Here is a 10,778-nt window from a genome sequence, read left to right as displayed (position 1 = left end):
AGTCATCTGTCGATACAAGCTATCCATGGCAGGTCGGATCGGTGTACTTATATGGTGTGAAACGTGTGAAATGGTGTGCCAATATCTACCTATCATAAGATAAAAAAAAAAAAAAAAAAAAAAAAAAAAAGCTATTTGATATGTTTTAAACATAGACATGTATATTTGAACATTATTTGTACTGTTTTATTTACTTTATTTGGTTTATATTGATTATCAAATATGAGTGTAAAGAGCGAAGAGATTGCATTCTATCCATCACCAAAAATGGATTTTCTTCGTAGGGTTGGATTATTGGGATGCAGATAGGAGATCGATCGACTGTCACGATCAGATCTCCGATTGTTTCCGATCTGAGATTGTGGATTAATTATGGGGTTCGGGTGTTAGGCCGGCAACGCAATTGCGAGCCTTCTGGCAATGTAAATGTTGATGGGTAGCGTCATTTAACGTCAGATGATACATATATAGTAATTAATAAATAAATCAAGACTCTGACCTCTTTTACTTTTTCTTTGTTTTTAAAGCTATATCAAATGACGTTTGACGTTCCTCTTTGACATTGACAACACTTGCGTCATGCGCAGTGCGGATGTTTATTCCAATGTCATTAAATAACATTTAATATTAAGTATGTGCTTTGCTTATCGAATTTTACATAAACTTTGATTCAAAATCTAACCTTAGAAAATGCAGTAAGATTGTATTGGCCCTTTAAGTAAAAATCCAGTGGCTTTTTAACTAAAAATTTTTATGTATCTACCTAATTTATTAATTTTATCCCGAAAACGCTGATTTGATCGCCAGGTGTTTATTTTGCTTCTTCTGTTTACTTACTAGGTACTAATAAATATATTTGTACAAAAACTTCTCGAAAACGACAAGTCACATCAATAGGTTCTTTTTATATACATATATTGCAACGTAATAAATTGCTCAAGTTTCATGAAAATCGGTTCAGTAGTTTTTGAGATATCAATGCATATTGTTTTCTAGTGCTTTGTGCTATATTTCCATCACTGTACTGCGCGCTGTTACAGTCGGGATTCGAACCTACTATCAAAGGATTATCTAAACTAGACTAACACAGATTTTTGATAATTCTAATTATATATAATTAGCCAAACAAATAAGAAAAAGTGTTATAACGAATTATTATTATAATTATGAAAATAATGGTCACTAAAGTGTGGTGCAAGACTCCGAAGGCCCATGGGCTCCTGAAGACATCGGCAGAACAAAAGACTGTCTAGCTGATGAGCTGGACCGACGCCCTAAGCATGCGGGCTGCAAATTGATGCACTTGGAGGCCGTCCAAAGATGGGTCGAGAAAACTCAGTGATGGACAGTTATAATGATTATAGTGTCTGTAGACCAGACAAAAGAGTTATTAGTCTATACTATCTATACTAATATTATAAAGAGGAAAGGTTTGATTTTTTGTTTGTTTGTATGAATTGAATAGGCTCCGAAACTACTTGGCAGATTTGAAAAATTCTTTCACTGTTGGAAAGCTACATCATTCCTGAGTGACATAGGCTATATTTCATTTTCAAAAAAAATAGGCATCCTTACTAAAATTACGATAACATTAACATTTGTTTATTATTTGATACAATTCTAACAGATGGCGCTGAGTTAAAGGTAGTTTATAATATCATAAATGGAAAAGCAATTAGATATTTTTTTACCTTAAAATAAACTTTATTCTATGTAAACGAAGTCGTGGGCATCGACTAGTACCAAATAAGCTTTTATATGACAGCGATTAACTCGAAAACTATTTTCTTGAAGGACCCTAAGTCGAATTGGTTTGTAAATATTTTTGTAGTAAAATGTATCATGTATTCCATCTTTGGCTATATTCTCAGTGTATTTATTTGTAGTTATGTATTATATAATTTATGTTAGCTGTAGGATTACGAAATAAATAAATGGATAAGTATTCCTTAACTGTATTTATATTATATATTATGTTTTTCTTGACATCCTAACTTCCTTTACCATTGACCGGAACCTTTAAGTAGCCTTTTAGTAATTAATCATTATTTAAAGCAGTTAAATCACAACCAACAATTAAAGTAAGACTCTCTTATTTATTTCAAAACTACGAAATTGGCTCGAGCTTCAATTCCAGTGTTTAGATGCAAAGATTATATCTTTTAATACGCAGATGCGTCGTAAAATTTCTATGAAATTTTATTTTATTTATTTATTTATTAAGTCTACAACATCATACACATTACTAAATCTACTGATAATCTTATAAAATCTTATATCTAATATTTATGACAATACATGTAAACATAAGTTATGCTAGATTTAAGATATCTTTAAATACAAATACCGTACTAGTTAATTTGACACTCGTTAATTAATCGATAAATTTCATGGAAACAATAGATAGATCAATAGATAGATAGTACCGGTTCCTCTGCTGCTGGTGATTTCCTAACTCAAGGAATAAGTATCGCTTTAAAGGAAATGGTGCCAGCGTTAAAGGTACACTGCCACCGGGATCAAACTTTTTTAAATTGTTCTCAATTTCTTTGGATTAATTTTTATTATTTCTATGTACAATTAAATATCATGATTACCACGTGTTATAGAGGCTAAAGTATAAATTAAATTTATTTTGTTTGGGCAGCTAGTTATCATATAAATAACGATTTTATCAAACTCTTATTTACTTCAACTCTCAATCTTTTGAACTCTTGGTAACTTTGAAATAATGCTCTGGTTCCAGTTTCAAATTTTCGAGAGTCACTGTATTTATATCTATTTCCAACAAAGAAAAATACATTATTAACAAAATTCTTTAAACCTACATAGGAAAAGTCTGATCATGTGGCAGTGTGCAAACGCTGGCAGGCATTGATGGCATTCCTTCGCTGCATTGATTTAAATTCAAATTCCAAGAACTTACGTAAAAGTGAAAAAAGTGTTTCAATCTGTCAAAAATTAGTGAGTCTTATATTAGTGATGGACAAATCTTCAGCATATCACTTTTAACACAGAGAATGCCTGACTGCTTTGCTCCAACTGACTTTTTTAAGTGTATATACAACACTAGCTTGTTCCGTTAAGAAAAAAATCATGAGGGAAGTGGTATTTATCTAAAGTTCGAGGGAATCTTTCAGGCACAATCTGATCACCTACTACTACTACTATTTAGTTTCGGCCAATACATCTCTCACCGTGAGAGATGTTTGGGTTGAACTCGTTTTTAGTCTTTGGCTGTAGAAACTGATATGAAATGTTGAATTTCACAAAAACTATAATCTTATAGCTATTATTATCTTTGATGTACTATTTGTTAAACCTTATCTGCTTGATTATGATAAGGGAAACAAAAATCATTATTACCTACTGTAAGATCGCTATATCCTTATGAAATATTTGTATCATATCTACGCTAGCATTTGTCAGCGGTTTTTAATTAAAAACTAAAAAAGATATTTCACTTCTAAAGCTTTTTTGAGTTTGACAATTAATGTGAAAGTATTAATAATATATAAATATAAGTATTAATAATATATAATATAATATATAAATTAAGTATAAAAAGTATTTCCTAGCCAATTTGACTTAGGTTCCTTTCAATACCGAGCGTACCAATTCTTAAAAAATCATCTTTTACAACGTGAGTCCTTAAATATGTAGCTAATTTTATCTATTTCTCAGTACTATCTACTGTAAATAGTATCGTTACAAGGAATAAATTAGGCTTAAATAAATTAAAACTTAATAAAAAATACAAAATTTATTTCCACTAATAAAAAATTAGGAATATACCACCGTAGATGGATGCATTTTTCAACAAAATGCACCCAAAGTTCTACATATTAAAAATACGTTTATTTTTTTGCATGAGATCATCAAGGTATCACTTATAATACCTACTAATTATATAACCTAATTATTAATTTAACTATATATATAAATATATATAGTCTCTTTATAAAAACCTTAAAATTAATATACCTAAACCATTCTTATTAATCATTATAGATATTGATAACATAATCTCATTACAAATGACAATTAGTACTTTGAAAAATATAACCGATTACATTAAATATAATGTGTTATGATCGAGTCTTTTGACCGTTGAATTATTGAGATTCTATTACATTTATGAACTATAATTTTATTTTATTTGTTTTTATATTATTTAATTGTTTTATTTATAGTTTGCAAACATTACAAACAAATAAACCGGCTTGCCTAACGCCCAAGTCGACGACGTGTTCAAGGCACGTCACCTACTTGCCTAGTAGGCTCAGAAATCTGATTGATTGATTTATTTTTTATTCATAAATATCTACTTTTAAATATACACAAAAACTAAAAACATATCTGCGTCGCTATCTGTGTTAGTCTATGATAAGGCCTTGAATACACTTGGCTATAAAGGTAAACGTACACATAGCAATGATGACATTTACGTCAAATAGTCAAATATTTTTTGAAATAAAAACAGCAATGTTCTTTTTAAATCAAATCGCTATATTAGCAGAACGAAAAATTAATATTTATTTGAACTATCACTTTCATATGTCAAAAAGGTTTTGACGCGAATGAGCACATCCCGTTTCTGAACCAACGGATAATCTTATATAAGTTTATATAATATATTACAACAACCTTCCAACTTATCGTAAGTCGTTATCATGATCTTAATGAGGTTTAGATTTAACTTTGGTTTTTATTACCTTTCTTAGTTATTAATTTTTTTGGTAGTTTCATTCCTTACTAAATTGAATGTAATTGAATAACAGATATATATATTTTGATTGTGTTAATATTTAAGATAAAATAAGTAATCGCGTTGTTATTTCAATGTAAGCTTACCTTTACGTCTGCTAATAATAATGCGAACATACCTTGCTCCCTAACCACTAGGGATTGACGACTGTCGATAAATAGCTATCTATATAATTTATCTGTGATAAATTTATAGTCCATTAATATATATTTTTTTGTATATATTAACATGAAAAGTTAACACTTTCAGCAAAGTGTTGTTGTAAAAGGAACAATAAGGTTAAATTTACATTTATACATATATAATTTACACACATGGTGTAAATAAAATTGTGTGTACCAAATTAGCAATTGTACCAGTGAACAGTGTGGTACCAGTTGTTTCATCTCCGAGGTTCAATCTCTAACTATGCACCAGTAGGTATGTATGGTATGTGGACTCTGTTTTCGCACTTAGGCGTTCCATAAGTCCGTTGTATACACCAGTAGACTTAAATCTATGTGTGCATTTATAAACTCGATCAGTTAAGGAAAACATCGTGAGGAAACTGATTTTCCTAAGACCCAAGTGGACGGCGTAAATCAGGCGCAGGAGGCATGACAAATAATCACTGAATAGAAACAGAAATCTGAGGCCCTGACTTAAAAAGGTTGTGTGTGTGTACCACACATTTTTTAATTTAACTAAATATCAATAATTGACTTGAACTCCTACAGGAAAACTAACCTCAGACCTGCAGAGAATTAGTGAATCAATAAGAAATCAAATTGCATTACAATATTTTTATTTATTTATTTATTTTTATTTATTCACACTTCGTTGCTAGAAAGAAACACAAATAACACAATACATATAAATTACAAGGGATGCAACGGGCGGCCTTATCGCTAATAAGTGATCTCTTCCAGGCAGTCGTAAGAAAAGAAAACAATAAATAAAAATTATGAGTGCAAGAAGTGCATATCCAGAAGTTATATAAAAAAGAAAATATATTTATATTAATCTATAGAACCTTAATCTAGAGGAAATAAAAAAAAACAATATTAATAACTAACTAAAACTAAAAAGCTAATCTTACAGATTCAAGAATAGTAAATAGTGAATTACATATACAAAAAGAACAGGAGATACAAGAATTACACAGGTCACGATTGATCAGGATATGATAAGGTTAGGAAATATTTATATAGAAGAATTTAAATAGAATATTTTAGGAAATATTTTTATTGTTAACTTAAAATTTTTAGGGCACATAAATCTCGCGTAGTGCTAGAATTTCAAACCATAATCTGTGGGCCTGGCATAAAAGCTATATCCAGGTTGCCTTCTTCACTTAGTAAAATAATATGTACTGGTTCAGCGGCCATGTATCAGAATAGTGTAAGATGGAATCCAAAAGTCTATCAGTTCACTTACGGTTTGTGTGTTAAAGTCAAATACAATAAATGTCATGCTTCTTTGACTAACACCGATATTTTTACATTTATTTTTTCAAATTATGGTCTATATTCTTAATTCTAAATGTAATTATCGATATAAATATGATCGATTATGTCCCATCCCTAGTGGCCGTATCCATTTAGTTTGACAAGCATTCGGTTTCATATATCCTCCATCACTGTGTGCGTGTTTCCTACGATGTTTATTTGTGTGCAATCTTGTACGTACAACATTTCTATGTGTTTGTAGGGTCAGGGTTGCTACTAATTAAAGCTAATTTTCTTATCCATTAAAACATAATACCCTTTTTTATTACAAAGAGAGTGTTGACAATTAAAATTTAAATCACTTAAAACATTGATAGTTAAATAAGAATAATACATTTCTGTATCTGTATGTGATGTTTCTAATAGGTACCTATGTCATCAGCCCTTTTTTACATACGCCTATTTCAGTCTATGACCTTACGATATTTCCCTTCAAAGCGCTCGAGTTTCGAGCACACAAAGTCTACAAAGCTATTCTTGAAATCCCGGCAACGCACTTGTGAGCCTTTTGGCAAGGTGAGGCTCCTGCCCGTTTGCCTCTTATTACATAAAAAAGTCCATTATTGTACAGTTCGAACCCACTGAAGCCACTCTCCCTCTCTCTTCCATATGGCGTATGTCATGCCAAGAATACATGGTAGACAGATGAGTCCGTATGTGGAGTTGGGTCAAGATCGATGTATTGGTGTGCTTCGCAGACCACGTCTTAGCATTCGCCTCCAACATTGAAGCCAGTCCAGGTAATCATATTTTGTAATATCAAAATAAAAAATGTATTCTGTGACAGCCCTAACTCCCCAATGTATGCACACACTAAAAGCGTAATATGATAATTTTATAGGTAAATATTTTTTTTTAGTAACTTCGACCGACTGCAAAGAGGATATTAAGACGAAATTATTAAGATTATTTAAAATATATTAATTAACGTCCATGTACGGGAGGCTCGTTTAAGAAAAATAGCGTTTATGAAAGACGCCAACACAAACCTGCCGTCGTATTAGTTGACACTTTATTCAAAGAAGGGTTTTATAAGGCCGGCGCCGTACACCATCACTATGTGGAACCAACTATCCATGTATTTACGAACCAATTATTAAAAGGTAATCATTGAGAGTTCCCAGGGCATATCACATAACATTAGGCGCCTCCTGCCCATTTGCTTTCAGCCAAAAATAAATCGTTGTCAAAAGTCAAGTAGATGATCAGCCTCCTGTGTCTGAAACCGGCGATTTTTAGAATCCAAGGCAAGCCAGTTTCTTCATGATGTTTTCAATGCGAATAATAATAACGCAGACAGAAAGTCCATTGCTGAACAGTCACCCATGAAATTAGCATGCTAAAGCCACTAGGCCAACAATTTTCTTTATACAATATATATGTATATATATATAGGTATTATTAAACCAAAAAAGACAATAATATTATGTTAAATTCAACATAGCGCCCAAATAGATCCGACCCTAATTCGTTACGTGCATGTGTGTTTATAGATAACGTCTATGTGTTGACATGTGCAGGGTTGGCAACCGTTTTAAAATAAAACATGGCGACGGCCATATTGTAAATTATTCTTTTAGTGTCACATTTTTTTAGGCCGGTCAGAGGGTCGCTGTCATGGAAAACAGTATTGCCAGTAAATAAAAGTTGACCATTATTAGGGGAATGATTTTAAATCCAGGCTAACTGAATAATTTATTCAATATCTTAATAAACAATGTAAATAAACTTGGTATGAACTGATATGATAGGTTTTATTACCTGTACTATTAATATAATATATGTTTCTTTGCCCTTGTAGTTCATAATGCAAGGAATAAAAATAAATACATTTTAGTTGGATGTTGGTAAATAGTAAAATTATTTATTGTACGCACCAAGATATTACAGATAATTGACAATGGCAGTCTGAAATTTGAAAATGCCGACGGTATTACTCATTTCAGCCGCCGGCTAAGAAAAGTAGGTGGCAATGTGACAAACTTAAATCTAGTTTCAAAAGCTGTCATATGAAGTTTAACAGATTTGACAGAAACTTAAAGTTTGAGTTCAATGTATATGTAATATATTGGAGGTCGTATATCTCAGGGAAGACTCCCACCGGGAGTCGATTTCACAGTTTGCTTGTTTAAAAAAAAGTGCTTTTTGAAAAGGACTGTGAAATACTTCCAGCCAACATGGTGATGTGATTTATTTACACCTAGAAATACTTTGTAAGCGCGGTTCAGGGTGTGACGTCATCGCAGTGATTGGAGCCGTTCATTTCTTACAGTATCAAACTAATAAATGTGTAGTCTAGATTACAAATTTATTTATTTATTTATTGGAAAACAAATTCCAATACTAACTTTTAATTTAATAATTTATTATAATTATTCGAGTGACAACCCTAGCTTTAGTTTGCTTTCCGTCCAACACGCACGCTGACAATCAAGTACAATAACGACAGGCTAATATAGATAATACTATTATTATTACTTAGATATAAATTATTTTTATCTGTTAAATGTGGAGAGATAAAGGACTCTATTTCACAGATATGATATGTCCGAATCGACTTCCAAAGTCATATTCAAAATTAATTAAATTCTATGCCTTGAAATCTTGAAAATTTGTTATTATAACAATTTAAAGTTGATACTAAAACTACATTTTATGACATTTTAAAAATAAAACCTGATGATCAAAATAAGCGTAATGTCCACAACATACTTACTGCCATACTCATACAAATACAGACACATCTTATGCATTATGTAAGCATACACACACAACCAAACATGTTTTTAATTTTAAAATTATTCCGATTTATTTTCTTAGTTTTGATATTTAAGCATATTTAGGAATTAGGGATACTGATTTTGCTTAGACTAATTGAAATGTCAATTGAAACACGTCAAAATAATAATTCTTGAGTGGTTTTAAATGAACTAGTCGTTCTTTATACTTATTTTTTGAAAGTTTCGGTTTTGAAATGGGTCTTATATATCTGAGTTTGAGCAAACATATAAACAAAATAAACAATTTTATCCTTATTTCTGTGTATTGTAAATGAAATAATATGTAATCGAAATATAATGTCTTTTAAAATCACCATTTAAATAATTTTTTGTTTTCAATGATGTAAAATTAGCAAAAAAAATCAAATTACAATATCACAAATAACCATACTTAATTATTTGTTATTTTTATATTATATATCTTCTTCTCATCTTCCAATGTAATAAAGCCATCTGACAAAATGGCGCATACCCTGTATTGACGTTAAACAAGTCAATGTTTTAACAAAACGTGCAATTTGTTTCATTTGTACTTTAAATGTCCTTGAATGACCTCTATGTGCTAAGAAAATTTCCTCAACAATTACATTATTTTAATTAACATTATTGCTTATTATCTTGAGAAATATTCAAGTTACGTACTTAGGGTACCGTTTAAACAAACCAATCAAACATAACAATCCAAATCAACAACCACTAAATATAGGACAAGATTTTTTTTAAATAATTTCTTCATGAATACTACTCCGCGCTATTAAAACTTCATTTTCAAAATATTGTTAACCACGTATGTCAAACAACTGTTTGACTAACTATGTATATATGATAAAAGCAAGAGAAAGATCTTCTTGTATTATTAAACAATTAGATTTAAAGATTTAAATATAAAACCTTTTTACGTGGATTGCCTATGTTCGGTGGCAGTTCTTATATGGATTTTTATATAGCATTATATATATTATATTTTTATATTATATAATGGTATTTTTGTGGAGGAGGGGGAGATGTAAAGTAATAATTATATTTATTAAATTATATTATTAATTATCTATTTTGTTTTTACAAATGTTCATTTAGTTTTGTTTGTTAGTCTTTAGAAAATACATTAGTTTTGTTTGTCTATGTCAGTCATTAGTCAATTTATTACGAAGTTTTTGTTATCATATTGGATTGATTATAAAAGAAATAGGATAAAAGTGATTTTCAGCTGAAATAGCAAACTGTAAATGTTGTTTCTTGAAATAAATATTTTTGCAACACATTTGAGTTTAACTCCTTTATATATGTATATTAAATGAAACACTCTGTTTGAACCTGAGTAGCTTTAATTGTTTAATACATTAGCTTATAACAAAGATAACATTACAGGTAGTAGGGTTGCGCTGGACAAAAAACTACTTTGATTCATTGAAGAGTTTGTATAAATATAAATCTAAGTGACACACAACGATTTCATATTACAATTGTACAATTGTATACATTTGTTTACGATATTCAATATTAACACAAATATATGTAACTTAACTAACGTCATGTTAAATAACTCGTCTCATGTATTTATTCTTACCATAGTATAATTTATTTATTTATTTATTTATTCACTACATTTTTCTATCTTAATAGTAATTACTGATACGATAGAATTCCAAAATCCCACACCAACTGTTCTAGATAAAAACATTAAAAAATTAAACTTATATTCCTAAATCTATCTATCCATAACTAACAATATAGCTAGAATAA

This window comes from Pieris rapae, chromosome 24 (genome assembly GCF_905147795.1).
Source record: "Pieris rapae chromosome 24, ilPieRapa1.1, whole genome shotgun sequence".
Classification (NCBI taxonomy): domain Eukaryota; kingdom Metazoa; phylum Arthropoda; class Insecta; order Lepidoptera; family Pieridae; genus Pieris; species Pieris rapae.
This window is presented reverse-complemented; position numbering follows the sequence as displayed.